We start from the raw sequence: 1,614 nt of genomic DNA on the forward strand, positions 1-1,614 counted from the left end.
TTTTGAAATTTGTTTCCAAGTATTCCATTTTTTTATTTTCAAATCTGTGTGAATTTTGTGAACTTTTATTTTTTTTGTTATTTTTTATTTTTTATTTTTATTTTTTATTTTTTTGTTATTTTTTTTTAAACAACAAATTTTAAAAAGAAAATATCAAAAGTAATAAATAAATGAAAACGTAATTTTTTATTTATTTTTATGTTGATTTTATTTATTTATTTAGATTTTTTTTAAACAACAAATTAAAAAAAACATAACTTTTTTTAATTTATTATTTAAGTTGAGATTGTTTAAGTTGTAAAATCAACAATTTTTTTTATTAAAACCTAATAAAGAAAAATTCTAAAAATAAACTATAATGGGTTGTCTTCCAAACTCATCAACGTTTTTGTTTGTTTTTTTTAATTTGTTTTGTATTGTTATTAAAAATAAAAATAAGAAAATCACAAGAAAATTGTTTTGTGTTGTTTTGATTTTTTTATTAGTACTTTATTTTTTAACAAAAAGAAATAAAAATCTAAATAATATATTAAAGGAAAAATAAGTGAATCCCTAAGCAAGGTGAGCCGAACTTGAAATTTACAAGATGACAGACATCACTTGATAATGACAAATAAATGGTCCAAGCTTCCTTGTCCAACAGAAAGTGTAATTATGCAACAAGGATGGAGATTAACAAATGAACACCAAATGTATTTCATCCCAACATGAGAAAGGTTCAGCCTGGCCCAGTTATTTTCAACTTGGACCAACATCCACCCAACGGATTACTCTCAAATTCAGTTCACCCAAACTAATAAGAATTGCAATTTGACTGACCAATTAGTGAGGGCTTCTTTTCAACAGTGTAGGGAAAATACACTGTTTCGTTATCAATCCATGTAGTCTGTCCACTGGCATCAACAATAGCAACAGTAGCTGCCAACGCAGCACCAGCAGAAATAGCTGAGGAAATGGTGCAACCTCTCAAACCCAAAACGGAGGCGCCGACAACAATGCCACCAATGGCTCCATTCCAGAAGTCCTTCTTCTCTCGAAATTGCTCAGCCACATGATCGGTCAATGCAAAGACCCCTCCGATTGCAGCAAATGTGAGAACATAATTCCCCATAAGTTTCACAGTCCTGATCAGAACCGGAAGGGCAACGCTCCTCTCAACCTTGAGCACAACGTACCAATTGGCCGCCACAGCTCCCCAGACGAACCCCCCAACGAAACCACTCATCGTGCCACTGACCGTCTTGAACGCTAAACCATTGGAGTCTTCCATCCTTATCTTCTCCGTAGGATCGATTACCACCGATATCTTGCACGCAAAGCGATCCGGAAACTTTGTGAATACCTCGGGAGTTCCAGAGAGAGTTTATAAGTACTGAAAGCAGCTGAAGAATGAAGAGTGACAGTAAGGTTGGCAATGGGAATGGGGAAGATGAGCGCATTAAGGGGCCATGGTCTCCTGAAGAGGATGTCGTTTTGAGTCGGCTTGTGGATAAATTTGGAGCCAGGAATTGGAGCTTGATTGCTAGAGGCATTCCTCGTCGATCCGGAAAATCATGCCGTCTTCGCTGGTGTAATCAGCTGAACCCAGGGGTTAAACGCAAGCCTTTCACTGAT

At 35.5% G+C, this 1,614-nt stretch overlaps 1 pseudogene; it reads right to left on the reverse strand.

Moving 5' to 3' along the window:
• Positions 1–542: 542 nt before the first annotated feature.
• LOC149245511 (outer envelope pore protein 16-3, chloroplastic/mitochondrial pseudogene) lies at positions 543–1,362 on the reverse strand (annotated as a pseudogene).
• Positions 1,363–1,614: the final 252 nt, after the last annotated feature.

Source organism: Pinus tabuliformis, chromosome 7 (assembly GCF_031772625.1).
Source record: "Pinus tabuliformis cultivar Carrire ecotype Pingquan chromosome 7, CPIR1, whole genome shotgun sequence".
Lineage (NCBI taxonomy): Eukaryota > Viridiplantae > Streptophyta > Pinopsida > Pinales > Pinaceae > Pinus > Pinus tabuliformis.